The sequence below is a fragment of the Hylaeus anthracinus genome, unplaced genomic scaffold (assembly GCF_026225885.1).
Source record: "Hylaeus anthracinus isolate JK02 unplaced genomic scaffold, UHH_iyHylAnth1.0_haploid 12001, whole genome shotgun sequence".
NCBI lineage: Eukaryota > Metazoa > Arthropoda > Insecta > Hymenoptera > Colletidae > Hylaeus > Hylaeus anthracinus.
The window spans coordinates 13,724,989-13,741,513 of record NW_026534348.1 but is presented as its reverse complement, the minus strand read 5'-3'; the positions used below and the strand labels follow the sequence as shown (position 1 = coordinate 13,741,513).

General features: G+C 35.5%; 1 long non-coding RNA gene across 1 annotated transcript in view; it reads right to left on the bottom strand.

Moving 5' to 3' along the window:
• Positions 1-257: 257 nt before the first annotated feature.
• Positions 258-16,525, bottom strand: part of LOC128890592 (uncharacterized) — a 17,455-nt gene continuing 1,187 nt past the window's right edge. The window contains exon 3 of the long non-coding RNA XR_008460652.1: positions 258-713. This is a non-coding gene — a long non-coding RNA (uncharacterized LOC128890592). The remainder of the gene's footprint in view (positions 714-16,525) is intronic.

Below are 16,525 nucleotides of genomic sequence, written 5' to 3'. Positions count from 1 at the left end.
CGGCGGTACAAACTGCCACGCAACGTACACGAAAGGTGATGGCAACGATGCAATCCGAAATCCTCAATATGTCGTGTTTCCTATGCAAACGGATCGTAATTTACCTTAAACTTAATTATGCTCAATCGTATAGTATTGTAGGGTCCGTTAGCGGTGTATACGATCGCATATAGCAGCTTAACTCACGATAAACTCACTAAAATATACTAAATACCTCTCGACTAACAACCTTGTAGTTCAGACTTGATTTCATGAGGCATTAAGTGGGGAAAGATTTAAAAACGATACAGCGCGCTGTAGCAGTTCAACTGTACTTGTACAATTGGTTGCTAGAGCACTCAACTACATTTTTCCTAAGGGGATTAGAAAGCTTCTTTATCTGATGAAGAAAAGTACGTAGGAAAATAAGGCACTCCGTTTGCATTTGTATCTTTCACCAATAAAGTTGTGTACAAAAATTATACAATGACGACGGTAACGTAATATCCAAAATCACATCGTGAGGATCATCTTGGACAATCAAGCAAGACGGGTAGAACTCAATTAGAACTCGTAGAACCAACGAGTAACTAAATTAGAACTCGTAGAACTCGGTAAGGGCATGTAGCGGTATTTCCTGTACTCGCCATCACTGGGTTCGCCAGCCGTTCTATTTTCCGCAAATTACTATTCCCTTCTGACTCCTGTACAAGGTGGTCCGTATATTCTGATCACTGAAAATATAATCCAAAATAACGATTATTTTGGTAAACGAAATGAACGGGTTGGTTTCGTTTCAAAATAGCGGTTCGCAGTACGATAAACTTGTTGACCTCTGTCCCATATATATGTTATGCAATCTTCGATGAACTCTTTTCAACAGTAATTTACCAAAATAGAGCGACGCATTTGCGATTGGAGGCTACCGTAGAATATATAAATATTGTTCAGAGTATTTCACACCCTAAAGCGTAAGTACTAATTACGTTGATAAGAAATTTCAAGTGAATGTAAATTGAAAGTCAATAAAAAGTTTATCTATTTTGCTTGGTAATAGTTAAAAAAATTCGCAATTAACAGAGTTAAGGAATTTCTGGAAATATAGAATTTCAGGAAATATTGAACAGGAAACATTTCGTAGAAATAACTTTGAGTTTGATAAGTATACTTTTCGTTATTTTATTGTTATACGTTCGTTGAATATTTTGACACTCCATCACCAACAAGGTAAAATCTATAAACAGTGGAATCGTCGAGTTAATGGATGACCTACTTTCCAGTGACGTGAGAGTGACGAAGTAATTGGAATCGGTAAAAAAAGAACCTTTTATCGGTTCCGCGAACGATAAAATGGAAAAAAATTGCATCGATACAAATATTTGTTCTTGTTAGTGAACAGCCATTAAAATTATTTCTATTATTATAAGTATACTACTTTTCTTATTGTTTAGAGTAGCTACGATAAATAAATTTCTTGGTATGTATATATGTGCACAGTTCATTCATCTGTGTATCTTTCTACTCGTAACTGTTTCATGCGACAATTTTAAAATATTGATAAAAAAAGATCAAATTGCTTGGAGTGCAAAGAGTTAAAGAAACAAAATTCTATAGCCCCTTTTGAAAAACCTTTTGCAATCGGTTCTCGTAGAAATTTTAAATGAAACACGATCAATGAAGACTTTGGGTAGCATAAATGCGGCAGGAAATCGTTATAAGCGGCACACAGGATGTGTCGGATATCTGTTTTGGACAGGCACCAGAATCCTTCGTCTCTTTAGTTATCATTCGTACCAATGGGAACCTTGTTTTCGGCATTTCCTTCTTCCTTTGAATGTGTTAGGAAATCACGCATGTTCCATTTTACAGATGAACTTTAGTCGACATTTATAAGAACTTTGGAGTGTTTCCTTTGATGTTTACAGAAATCAAGACATAGAAAATTGTAGAACAGTGTTCTCTCACTACTCACACGTATGTGAAGAAAGTTATTCTACGTATGTTACGTCCCTGGAATATATTTATAGCACGCTTTTATTGTTGATAGTGTCTTGATCCGTCTCCTGATTGCTGATTGAAACGAGAGAGAAGGTTCTTCTTTTTCGAATAATTTTAAATCAATGTTACAAAAAAGTGCCATAAATGAATAATTAATCTTGTCATACATTGCTACATTTAATGTTGGCGATAGTCACTTTGTTGACGTGGAAAATAATTAAATATAGAAGACAATCGAATATTAATTGCGTAAACATTAAAATATTGCATAGACTCTAAATTAAATACTCTGTATAAGGTATCCATATGTCGCTGTCGTAATTGAAACCAGCGCGTCAACCACCAAGTATGGCAACCACTCCAAGCCACGTTCATATCTAAATTGAATTCTCAACTGTGCCTCTGGAATGTGTAATACTGCTAGAATTAATCATTTATTTCACACAACTGGAAGCCATGGATTCCTTTATATTAACCACATAAAGGTGTTACTTCAAATATTACTACATTTTCTTTAAACGGCATTTGTTGGACAATTAGAATCTAAAATCTGCAACCTTGGACAGTATCAAGTACAGTATCATAATTTCGGTTGAGTACAGTATCATAGACAGCATTATAATTTCGGACATTTCGGCATTTCTTTTAAAATGTGAAAGATATAACGAACCGTAAATGGTCTGAGACCTGGTCTTAGTACTCTATAAATATCCAAGAAATAAAATCTGTTCTAGAATGAAACTTATGCATTGAATTAAAGCGTAATATTCGTCATTCTTAATTTGCATTAAGCACACATTTTTACAGAAAAAGAGCCTCGCCCGTTTCTTCTTCTTTTTCCCGTGACTATCTGAAACTCAAACAACTCTCTCGAAGTTCGAACGACTTCCTTCCTCCTTATATCCTGATTCTTTTGATAATATAAAAACCAGGAAAGAACGGGGGCTCGCGACAGTCTGCTCAATAAATTGCGGAGTTAAAGCCGTCTCGCGAATCTCTTCCTCTCGACCTAACGATATTAATAGCACCGATGGAGATATTAATCTTCGCGGCTGTGACAAAAACCAAGGAAGACATTTGTGGTGTAAATGTGCAGTTACGTGTAAGACTGTATAAACGATCTTAGACCGCCTTCGTGGTGTTCCTTAAATATAACATCTGGTGTTTATTCAAGACAATTTTATCTGAATCACTTGACGCACTTTCTTTTTAAAGTTACAGAGAAACAAATAATTGAATATTATGCTGCTTATGACATTTCTTGTACCTAATGTTTCTTGATCTGACACTCTGAGGTAAAGAGAAAGTGTATACTCATTAATTGACATATGTGATAACACTAACCTTTCAAACTTTCTTGTGTCCACCACTATATATTGCATTACAAATTTATTTATTAAGAAAGAAAAGTAAGAAATCAATTAACAAATGATAACGTATTCAATGCACAAACATTATCTGATAGGAATGCGATATTTTCGCAGAAATAAGTTCGGAAAGAGAGAAGCATATGAAATCGACGTGAACGAGTATGTCGCGTCAGCATATATGAAACCCCTTTCTGTCGATTCACATTTGTATCTTCGTTAAAGAATTACGACGTATCGGAAATGTGACTGCAGTAGAAAAGAATATATTGGCAGATACGTCAAGATTTCTATATACGATTCTGATAAGAAACGTCTTGATATTAAAGTAATCATTCTAGATGAAGCTCAACCGACTACCAATTGAAGCCTTATAAATAAATGCTATGATTTTGAGACAGAAAACTTTGTAAATTGTTTGATAACTAATAATTCGTTGAATAAACACTTCTAACAATTTCTTGTTCTCTCTTTGCTTTAAGACTATGTTAGATACAGAAGACGTTTCCAAAAGAAACATGCTTTATTTAATTAAATACTTGTCAGTGTTAAATATAAAGTGCATTCTATACGAATGTTAGGTTATAACCTGCTCATCCCCTTTCAAATGCAGTTTAACATGTTTTTGCTTTCAGTACGTTCCTCCCAAGGGTCCACATTTCTAGCAATTACAAAACCAGGGTTTATTCACAAGGTTAGGCATTAAGGACTTAATCTCTATGTTAAAAAGTGGTTGGGATTACCTCATTCTACCCTACGGGAATTATAATGCTTGAAAATTCTAGTGGGTAGTTTCTCAGGATTTAGTGGTTCACCAGCGCGATACAATCTGGCTACCTACTTATGTTATGGATCTCGAATATTGCATTTTGTTGTTGATCACGTGCTGCCATTGATAGAGGAGTGTAATTTTAAACCAATTTCATTAAATAATCACCTCATTATATTTGTCCAAAAGAATGCGTACCTGCAGTCCTCGGAAATGTACTTTCAAGTATTTCGTTATTTGGAAGAATCGAACCTCAAACAAGTACATAGTACTCGAGGGATACGCCGTATTTGATCCTTTCAATCATTGCTATGCAACGCGTAACACGAAACATTTCCGGTAGGATATTCATGAATATTTCCCTACTACTCGATCAGGGTTCGATTCCACGTGGAAGTGCTGCTTTCGTTTCTCGATACAGTTATGGAAGGTTAAAATCCAGTCGGCCAGGATACGCACCTACTTGTATGAAGCTTGATCCCATTGCCAGCATCAGCACGCAAGCCAGTGAAACGTGCCGAGAAGGAAAATACCTTTTGACCCTTCATTGCTCCCATAGTTTCGTTTATTACGGGTGAAATAAATGGAATCCTAAGCCTGCCAGCCATCATTTCCGTGTCACGCGACATATTGCAATACGCGTTAGAAATTATAAATCTTCACGTAACAATTTTCGAATTTCACGATAAAATTAACAACGATAAGCGTCACAAAGCGTAAATCGCTATGTAGCAATCGATTTGGACAGACGATCCTAACGACGAGTTACAGGAACTCGTTTAGTGAATTATTACCTTTGACTTTTTTACAGTGTAACTGGGTCAAATGTAGATGAATTGTAATCGCGATCCTGGTATTAGGTCTTTAATCAGCTTCTTTGGCAGTAACTGAATACGTATGCGGGCGCACTGGCATTTTTAGATTATCTACTAAAATATTAAGTGTAAGAATTAATTTTGTGACTTTCTAAGGTCGATTTCCCTTTCATTTAAAAGTAACAAATACCGCTGTTCGCGTGCTGTAATATTACAGCAAAGTTATATTCTCGATCATTGCTTGAACAAACATTGTTAATAATTAAGGGAGCTATTGTCAGAAATTAATTTTTAGTTATTTTAGCTAACAGATGTAACGATATAGAAAAACTTCTCACGATTACTGTGTTCGACGAATACTTATTCTGAACTGTGATTCTTATTAATATTTAATATATTAATAAGAATATATTAATAAGGACATATATATTCTAAATTGTCGAAAATTCGAGATCGATATGCATGTTTCGAGATTTTTCGAGATCAAAATCGAGATCGTAGAATTCTCGTCTCGTCTCGTCTCGTTCGCATCACTAAACACAAGTATATTACTTAACTCGGATAAGTCTGGTGTGACACCCGTTCTTTCGTTTATTGCTAATCATCTTATTTCCGACTCGTATAACGAGAGATAAACGATCCTCGCAGCAAGCCGTCCGATGTTTTTCGCGAAGATTCCAACTGTCAAGAAGATTTATCGCCGAGTGTCGTCCTTTGCACGACACACAGATTAATACATTTCTAACGGGTCCTTTAGGCGAATCTTACTTTCCTAGATAGGAAAATGCAAAAAAAGAGATAACAGAGGAATTGTACTTTTTGCCAGTTTACGGAAACGCAGTTTACTTTACATTAACGGTTATACAAAGAGTTTCCCAAGAAAGAATTTCGAATTTTGTTTTATAACAAAATACTAATGGTAGGAAATATATTTTTTCATCGTAAATGAAAGTATGAAGACGATTTTTAGAAGTCATATTTTCAAATGATATACATATGAGCCAATTAATTCAAATAATATTTATTTGCGTACCGCTTGTTTATATAACGTTCTTTCAAAAAACTAGGTGTACGAGTACACTTTTGATCCACAGTATCAACGACGTGATGGATAGTGTTACACTGTTCGCTTAAAATATTTCCGAAAATTCGTTCTAAGAAATAATTCCTTTGCTGCAGGTAGCAACAAACTCTTACCCTCATCCTTGTGTAAATGTAATGATGACCGATTGGAAACATCCATCAGGACCAGGAGATTTCCGGGAGTCTCTCTGGAGGCTCATTGCGAGAAAAGAAGGAGACCATCCCTTATTATCTATCTCTTCGTAATGCTTTCATGTGGCAACGAAGGAATATCGAAAAGTCTTTTGCAACTTACACCCTTCGGGTATTCGAGGGCGTACCAAAGGAACGCCGTTTTTTTAATGAAGCCTCTTAATCCACTATAAACATCGGATAAACCTAAATCATCTGTCTTTAGTTAAGAGCCGCAAACTCCTACGAGCGCAACGAGAAATAGCGTTATCGAGACCAGGATAAAGGAAAGAAGGAAGAGAATGATAACGCCAGGAACGGTGGCATCAGCAACTGCGTCGTAGCCAACGAGGGATATAAGAGGTTTACTGTTGCTAGGCAACCTGTTGCCACGGGCACCCATCACACCACCATGAGAGGACTCAGTAGGCTACGGCTCTTCGCACACGGTCAGTGAAACTAAGGGAGGTTAAGCGATGACGTCGTAATCGACTGATCGGTAAAAAAAATGTCAAAAACAATCCTTCCCTTTCCTGTTTTGATACTTGGATGCTATTCATATGAAGTGTTCCGAACGTGACAGTGTAACTTCATTTTTGTAAGAATCGAATGTTTGATACGAAAGCGTACCAATACTCCCGTGTTCCACTCTACGATTTCGAGCACTCTCAATGTTACTTCAGTGCACGTTTTGTGCCTCAGCAGGAAAAATAAAACTTCCAGTTTTTATCAAATGGGTTTATCGATCCCGCGACTGTTTATTTGAATTTGAATCCGTAAGCGTTTAAACTGTCTCCATTTTGGAAAATGTTTACACTACTGATGCCTCAAACGATATAACATAGGGGATTACAACCATGCCCCTGTGGCCAGAGTGACAAATGTTTGTTGTTTCACAGTACTCCATGTTGCATAATTTTGACGTTATGTTCCTTTTTTGAAAGTAATACGGAATATATAGTGGCTACAACACAATTCCCAAAAGAGGTGCAGCAGTTGTGTTTCTAATTAAGCGCAGATTATTATATTCTAGGTAATTGTCGCAATGCCACAGAAGAAAAATTTACCAAATATTTCTATACTGTAGTGTTATTGTAAAGTGTTACTTATACCTAAACATGAGATTTCGTTCTAAAAAGAGATACAATTAAATCCATATTGGCAATACTCAACTTTACTGTCGTCTCATTGTTTAACGTTATATTTCAATTTAAATTAAAATCTCTTCAATAAATCGACATAATTATCAAGTATCGATTACTTTCGTTACTTGATAGATCAAATTAAATTTACAAGAAATACTAACACATTCCAATAGTACAACTTCTACTTTGCCATAAAACTGGTATTTTTACGTTCATATCGTCTAGAAGTCGCGAATAAAGTACTGAATGTGTTAAGTTACTCGTAAAGTTAAAAACGTCGAGTCTCTGGAATATTTACCCACCTACGTGGGTGGATATACGTGCCAAAAAGTTTTATTCTTCAGAGTGATACTTTAAAGGTTAACCCTCCACTTTACACATACGAAATTCAACAACTGTGCGAATAATAATTCTGGAAAATAAAAAATGTCAAAGAAATACATATGGAACTGTCTCTTTTGCATCTTTAACTGTAAACCACCCTGAAATATACGTAAGCAAGGTTATCATTTTGTAGTATGATACAAGAAAGAAGTAGATTGATGACGTCTCCACTGATCTTAGTTTTTAAACATAGTTTAACGGGCTAGTAACAATAATTCGTTATTATTTTGAAATGCATAAGGCATATGCTGTACTTTCTTGACTTTTAAATTTGTAATCATAAGTAATCATCTGTTCTTATTCATTAATCGTTTAAGATTAGACATTAAGCATATTTCAACTAATGAACCGATATGTTATTCTTATTTCTAATTCTCGAATGTAACCATAAAATAAATAGTATATTACCACCAAGCATTGCAAACAATGAATGACAGTCAACGATCTCGTCACGTTCGTCTATGGATTTGAACCTGGTTAATCAATTCGTTGAATGCATAGTCGGGGACCCCGTTGCATCCGGCGCGATATGAAGCCATCCGCTATTAATTACAAGCAAAATTGTAGCTCCCGCATATATATCTCTGCTAGTGGTTCGCGAACACCCTTTACTAATACAAAATGATGACATGGAATATTTTAACATTCCAACAAAATTCTGAAGAATTCTTCAATCTTTAAATTAATTTATAATGCTAAATTAGTGTAGTAATAACCTCTCTATGAACCACATTTAATTAGCTACATTACTCCTAAGCAGTTACCCTAACTACTCGGCTACGTTTTTGTCTTAAGATAAGAAATTGAAAAATCAAATAAACTTTAAAGTAAAAATGAGTCGTATTGGGTATAAATATTTTCGGATATACAAATAAAACCAAGATTGCATTCTTTACAATCTCAGGAGTACCGAAGGTATTCGCATCTAAACAATTTCATATTGATCAAAAACGGTGAAGATCTATCGGTGCCAGATACGGAGAATACGGTGGATGAGTTATGGGTTTCTATTGCAGCTCCCATATTTCTTTTTTGCATTGCTATCGCGACTGTGGCCTCGCGCCGTTATGGAATTCCATACATAGAGCTTTAAACTATATCCATTTTTATGGATATAGTTTAAAGCAACACTTAAGATGAAAATTGCAAGCTCACAAATGTTTTCTTTTTTATCGCAATATATTGTAGTAAAATGGTATCACGCGAACATTTAGTTTAGTTATTTTTCTACGCGAAGATTTTTAAAACATTTCCATCAGAACTGACATATATTCCACCGACCACCGTTTTGTATACTTTTTGCGCAAATTAAACGACGCGAAAAGTACGCGATTGTGCGTGCTGAAGCGGTTCGTTTCCGTATCATCCGTCAGCACGAACTTTCACCCTAAAAAATTCATTGATAGCGAGCAGGCATCATTCGTCGAGCGTATTGAAAAATCAGTGCAATTCGACACGTCCCGCGTCGTTGACCACATTCGTCATAACGAGATTCCGCCACACCGATTCCACGTTCTCCCAAAGGACTGTCGCCGCGTTCGATTGACCTAATGTTCTGCGATCTACACTTCAACACTTTTTTTGCAAATCGATTTTGCAATCATCACTCTTTATTACAGAATCACGATGTTTTAATTTTTTCTTTTGAGAATATTTTAGGTATACTTTAAAATACATTTGGTAATTTTTTCCAGTTTTCACATTGAAATCTTAAATCTTCGCTCAATCGGTGGGAATTTTAAATGTTTATTAAGGAAATAAAAATATAAATTCTCAATAATAATTCCAACTGGTTTTAGTTTAATTTGATACGATATCTATATTAACTTGAACATTTCAAAAAGGTACGTAATTAATGTAGAGAAAGTAGTTGCATATTTTATATAAACAAAACAGGTGAAAGAAGTGTCTATATTAAACAAAAGATAATATTCTGCTGCATGTGTTAATTTCACGGAAACAAAAAGAAAGAATACTCATACGAAGTTATTAATCCCAAAACGATGTACCTATCATTCTATGAATCTAGATTCATCGTACCGCGTAAACAAATTCCATTTCCTCAGTTTCAATCAATCGTATCCATTATTTGCATTCCATCAAATCCACGCGCAACTGGTTTTTCGTAAAGTTAACAGACTCTTCAGATACACAGTAAACACAAATAGAAAAGATAACGATTGAAGTGCCATATTGAGGAGAGTTTTCAGTTCGATTGCTAGTCGTTCGATCGCGATATCCCGATCATGCATTCAGAGATAGCAAAGGCATGGCGAGAAGGGAAACGCCGCATACCAGCAGGCATATGTTTACCTTGCCTGTATCGAAAAAACACTGCGTTCCAGATCCGTGCAATAATCATCTGTGACGACGACAGAAACACCGACGACTTATGGGTGAAATGAATGGAAGATGGAGAAAAACGGTCCACCAGTCTGTGGATTATTGCGAATAATGGAGTGCGTTCCTAGAACCGCTGCGACCCGATTAAACGACACCCCGCGACGTCGTTATCAGCATCTGAAGTGCTGAACATAAAGGGGAGAACCGGAAAGACGAACGAGAATGAGATCCAATATTTGATGGAACTCGACTGGGTATTCTTTGAGGGTACACAGAAATCTGTTTTTTAGACAAGACGCAGTAGAATATTTCGTGCACAGTTTGAAAATAAGCTTCACCCCCCTTCCTCTAGAAAAAGAAAACTGGTATTCTTACTGCCGATTACTAATGTCTACATCTTTCATATTTCGCAACACAAGCTGGTGCAGCGTGAACATAATCAGCGGTTCCATATGCCTCTCGGGACATATCCCTTCCAGGATGGGAATGGCGGAAGGAAGAAGTGACGACAAAAAAGAAATATTCAGCACGAAAGTGTGCATACTGGAAAATCAAACTTGCTCGTTTCGAGCTGCATTATTTAGTAGCAATGTTCTGATGGAAGTTTGCTTCGTACATATTTGAAACGAAGGCTATGAAACTCAATTCTTCGGGAAGTATCGTCTCTATTTTACTCAGCACCTGATTCCCAATGAAAAGAATGAAAGTATGTTCCACTGTGTTCTCGCATGGATACAATGTCGTTCCAACGTATATGTTATAATATAATGAGAATGACCTTTAACAATATCTTGTTAAAACTTATCCAGAATATAAATAGATTTACTATATATGGAACGTAAATATGTCCATGAGTTTACGTTTCTATGCTCACAAAAGTATTAGAAAAACATGGAAATGCATTATATATAATATGATTTTATATATATAATTTTCCAACAATTTGATACTGAAGTAATAAAGCCGAATCAAGTCTACATATGATCTTATTAATAAATTATAAATAAGACTTTTTGAATATTCTCAAGAGGTTTGTGTTCCTGAAGCAAGTACATTTGAAGAATTTAATAAAACTTCGTGAAAGTTGGACGAACTATTTCCTGTTATTGCGAATAAAGTGCTTTCACGAGATCTGCGCCCGGTTCGAAACCAATTAAATTGCTGCCTTCCTCCTTACCTTCACAATTATCACCGACGAATTATGCAACGATTTTGACGCTTCGGCAAGGAATGAAATTAGGATAATTTCATTAATATTTCATGCAATGATTCTTTAATTTGTAATGTAATTATTACTGCAACAAAAATTTTTAATTAATTATAATAGTATCACGATTCATAAATGAATAAAATTCTTAACCCTTTTATTGCACCTTTTTATAATTATTATTTGGCTATAGAGTCCATTAACTATACATTATGAGTTAGGATTGTGTGAATTTAATTGAAGTTATCTTGAATTTTTATTTAACTCCTCCTTTTCGAAGTCGGTTAAAAATGTAGTATGAATGAAAGTAACAGTTGTATCATTGATAAACGAAGATTTCATTAAGGGTTCATAGGAAGTCATTAATATTATTTTCTGATTACCTTTTCATATCTAAGCACCAATATAAAAGTTAGTTAGAATATTTCATGTTTTATAAAGTCAAATTAAGTTCGCTCGCTGTAATTAACACATCGTTCTTTATAATTTCAAACTCGTTAAAAGAAAACTAATAGGTTCTTGCTGAAATTTCTATTAATTTCTTGAATTCAACAACTTCGTGAGTATAATTAATTATATTACAGAAGTTCGCAAGTTTCATTAAGAACCCTAATCTAGCCAGTTAACAACAATGAACGAACCTAACGATAAGCATCTTCTGTTTTCCATATTGATATTCATAAACGCTTTTAAACTCGTTATGAAAAAAATTTCTATTACCATTATATTAAGAAATATTGAATTTACTACTCACATATCATCCTAGATAATATTTTGATTCTTATCGTGAAACTTTCCCACTGCTACATAAGGTTCCGGACCATGGCTGGTCAGTTCCACTTATAAGCCACTTATATCGCTGGCAATCTCCTTTACTACTCAGTGATCGAAACGTGATTTTGGAGACACAGGTTTCGATATTCTTATTATTTTTTTGCGAATACTAGAAAATGCACTTATTTTTAACTTCAAGTTCCACTCGTTGAAAACCGATTGGTTCACGATGGCGCGAAATAAGCGTGTGGTCACAAAATTGAGTCTTCTATCGATATGCATAACCAGCATACCGTTCACAGGTTATACATATACTACTGATTTGAGGTCACGAAGTCTGACGAACTCGATACTGAATACATACATATATACGTATCCATAGATATGCATATACAATGTACATACTGTAAACATATTTCATCACATTGCATCTGTAACTCAATGTGGCGGAGATACTTAATAATGATGATATGGCTATGTATTTAACTAAATACAAAATAAGAAGTTGAAATCTTTTTTGCAGAAATTAATATGAACATAAGCACGAGATGACAATTTTCGTATAAATAAGTCCTTTAAACCTCCTTCTAATATCTCTCCCTCTTTGTCTGCAACAGACAACTACCGTAACTGTTTTCAATGAAGGGGCAAGAGATGGTGCAATTAATGAAGCTGGAATTATAAAGCAAGAGGTCGGAGATGACTCGTGCCATCTTATAATAACTAGAAGAAAGGAAACACTCGGTAGAAACGAATAATTACGTGCTATTGATATTTGTTGCTTTTAAAGGTGACATTTCATCTGAAATACAACGAGGCATTAATTTGTATTTTACCGTTCGTCGAGTAAAGATATTTTTAATCACTGTTCACTGTTATAATTTTGAATTATATGCATTGGAAATAGTATTGGCTGCATGTGCAATGTCTCCAATTTTTAGAATGAGAGTTGTGGTATAGTAATTATTGTACATAGCGCCATTGTTCCTCGCAGGTATAAAAGTGAGCGAGTTTCAGAAATAGATATTGTATTCTAATGTAAGTAACGTCAAAGTAAGAAGACGTAGTGGAGATCTGATGGTTTCGCGGAAAAGAGGACATATTCGGAAACCTGCAGCAGAGGTTAACTCAAAAAGAACCACAAGGACAGTTGAAAGCACGGCTGAGCGCAAAGCGGACCGCTATGCGTCAAATTTGCTGAAAAGGCTGTGAAATCGTCGAACGAAATAGTCTGGAGAACCGTTTGTTGTGTTGACAGTTGGTATGAGAATGTCACTGTTGGAATATGATGTAAGGAAGAACAGAAGGAGACAATCGATAGATTCTGCTTCTTCCTCCAGGCATATGCCTTAACCGGAGTTGAAAGGGAGGATTCCACGAGATATTTTCAGCTGGGAGGAATTACAGAATTATAGCGAGCAGTGGTTTCACTTGGGGTTCGAAGATGTTCGCTGGCAGTCTTCGGAAAAGGTCGTTCAAAAAGGATATCCCGCGATAAGGCAGGGATCGAAGTCAGGGTGGTCATCGGTTGAGATGGCATCGGTCGCAATCTCAACCTAAAATAGCCCATGGCGAGGCCAGCGACCGGGAGCAGTTCGAGTTAGAGTGTTCCGGATGCAATATCTTACTAGTAGATGATGACAGAAATCTGGAAGTAATTTCTCAGCGAAGGGAACGCCGTATCGGGAGGAAGGATTGTCTCTAAAGCAATCAGAGTCAGACAAATCCAGTTGAGGATCAGCAAGCGGAATGTGGTATCGAAAAGGATTGCCTCGGAGACAATTCGAGACAAGCAGATTCGAGTGAAGGTATCTAATGCCAGGCAGTAATGTTATCAAGTAGATTTAACAGCCGATCTGAGGAGCACGATATCATACATTTTTTAATTTCCTAATAAGCGAGTATTTAAATGTATCTCAGTCCCATAAATATTCGTACCCTCTGTGTCTATTGAAGAAATTTATTTAAATTAAATGGTAGGTTTGATGTTCCCAAGTGTATGTTTATTCATTTATCTTCAAAATTATAAAACGAAACGATGCGTTTGTTTTATAAGTACCTACAACAAAAATTTTCCAGCAATTACTCCTATTGCCTTTCCTTCACAGGGTGTATTTTTTTAAACGGTGAGTACCTAAAGCTCCCGATAATAACCTGCCAATTCTAACGTTTGACAGTTTACAATTTCCCATTTACCTTTTGCACTCCCCAATCCTCTTCGCCGCGAATAAGTACTAACTCTATTTTGCTATCACGTATCAGTAGCGACGTCAATTTTTCAATAGCTCTCAAATTACAGTTTTCTGCGTTACGAATATCCATCGAGGAAAAAGCACGCGTGAAAATTTCACCTGTCCAGTAAATGCGTCCAACATCCGCAATTTTGACTCATTTTTTTTTACGCCGCCGGACAATGTCTGAACGAAGACTATATACGTGCAATCCATTTTAGTCGTTTCATCCGTCAATTTCCGGTGACGCGATGCACAATGTCTTTCTACGCTTTCATCCCCTTCGTGAGGATTTTATCTTTGTCGAAAAATCAATGTTACATCGTTTATCGTCCTACCCTTGGAAAGCAATAAACTTTCTACAACTAGAACTTCGTGTAAATCTTTAAGTGTGTAACAGCGTATAATAAGACAAAGTAGTTCAAATGTTGGAATTAAGACTGATACGGGAAGTTCGCAAACTCGAGTTTTCGAATGAAGCTTAGTAGAAATGAAGATCATCATTAAAGTAATGTAATCTGATCAAAATTAGAGGCGATCCAGGCCACTAGATGCCGCTACGTTTAAAAAAATTTTTGTTTAGTAAACAATGTTTACTTCAACGTGAATGGACTAACCTGCAGCTTCGACAAATCTAAATATAAAAATATAAACGTTAAGGATAAAGGTTCCTTGGTATTACATTTCATGAGTTTAAAATCCTCATAAAATATGAAAAATGTGTTTGTTCTGGATAACATTTTTGTACACTAAAGAAATCTCAAGCCAGAGGTGGAAACGTATACTATCCTAAAAAGTAATTAAAAGTCTAAACAAAGGGAAACGCGGGTGTTTGGTTGTTTTTGGGAAATAGTAATCACGTTAGTGAAACGAAAAATAAAGCGACGACACGCGGTACGTGTTAGCAACTTTGCCAAATTAACATTCCGCGTCTGTCACAACGTTAATTGCAAACACTTCTTCGGACGATGAAAGTAATAAAGTGTCGACTCAAGTCTTGGCTGCATAGAGTACACATGGGGTTATTGTCGTTGAGTACGATAGAAGTTCGCAGCAGAGATTAAAACACATCTCGAGTGTATGCTTTTGAAATACAAAGCGAGCCAATGCCTAAAACCTCCAGGGATAAACTCCATCTATCTCTCCACTTTTCTTGCTATACTGAAAATTGCTGAGACTTTGTAAAACTTCCCACATTTGACGAAACTAACGAACAAACGATAGAGTAAATTTTGAATTTACAAACAAGAATTTTCTGTTGTGTGTCAGGCATATCTCATATTTAATAGACATTCATTGTAATAGATATATCGTTTTTACTCGAAACAAGTAATCGACTCACTATTTTATAATGCGTACGTATCCTCCGAAAAGTCTAATTAAAGATCGATTTGCGTGTAATATGCTATTCATAAAGGCTATCGAGGTAAAATAGGACATAGATAATACAGTAAAAACATAACTATCTAAATATTTATCTGATACTAACACGATTTATGTTTTCTGTAAGATACAAATAAATAATTAAACATACAATTAAACCTTGTCTTTTACTTCGCGCTGCGGCAGATGGTTAGGTATCAAAACGATTCTCCCCTTTTTGTTCCCATTCTTGAAGACAAGATAATTACGCATCCCGGTGGAAATTAATGGTAAAACTTTGTTTCGATGGTGATAAATGGTACATCGGCAAAGTTCCATACCTCCAAGCGAATCGAATGTGACTAGCCTTTGTAACAGAGAAAAAGAAACTTAGAGAAATGGATCTGGAACTACTTTTAAGAACATCGCAATCTCTAGACAATATTAATGGAAATTTTATTTTATTCAATTCGAGGTGTAAATTCTATTTATATTCATTTTTCATTTACCCATCCCGCATCGTCAGAATGTTCAACCTCAGAATAAACTATCGCGAGGATAATTGACTACATAATTTACTTTTCTGTTAAAATGATATTTGAATGTTGTCATTTCCACAAGTACTATATTTCTAGGAATTTTTTATCTATCTCAGAAATTTAATCTATCTCTGATCAGAAAATTAATACATCATCTGTAAAAAGCAATATCCTTTACGGGGGCATTTCACTGTAAACGCATAAAAAAAGCATATTTTCAATAATTTTGTTCTCAGGAACTATTGCATAAAATTGAATGAATGTTTTTTTCCCTTAAAGATATGATTAAGGAAAGTAAAAAATTTCTTTTTGGTAAAAAATATTTCGTCATTTATTTACAAAATAATATGCATGTGTG